Genomic DNA, 423 nt, shown 5'->3' with positions numbered 1-423 from the left:
TGACTGTAAACACCTCCATGACTGACATGGACAAACAATCCATGCATACTCGTTTAAAAATCTGTGTCACTGCAGGGGACCTGAAGGCTGACTCGTTGCAAATCGCCTAAAATGACCCCTCACGATCAGAAAAACCTCCCCATGAAACAGGGGTGGGGAAAAGACCGCAGGTCCCACAGAAATCCTCACTCAATGCCAATCTGTGAAGGAAATCTCCGTTTGAATCTAACAGTTACCATAAACTAATTTTAGGGATTTTTCAATGCCAATCTCGTCCCAGTTTGTTACCTATGCTATTAAAGAGTAACTTGCCCCAAAATTATCTTTTTTTTAGCTGATTAACTGTCTAGAATGTGTCTAAAATGTTATATAGTACTGTTTCTGTGCTAATTTTGATGTTTTTGTTCGTATTTGTTCAAATCT

Source organism: Austrofundulus limnaeus, unplaced genomic scaffold, assembly GCF_001266775.1.
Source record: "Austrofundulus limnaeus strain Quisiro unplaced genomic scaffold, Austrofundulus_limnaeus-1.0 Scaffold2468, whole genome shotgun sequence".
Taxonomy (NCBI): Eukaryota; Metazoa; Chordata; class Actinopteri; order Cyprinodontiformes; family Rivulidae; genus Austrofundulus; species Austrofundulus limnaeus.
The sequence above is the reverse complement of the archived record's forward strand: the minus strand, read 5'-3'. Positions refer to the sequence as shown.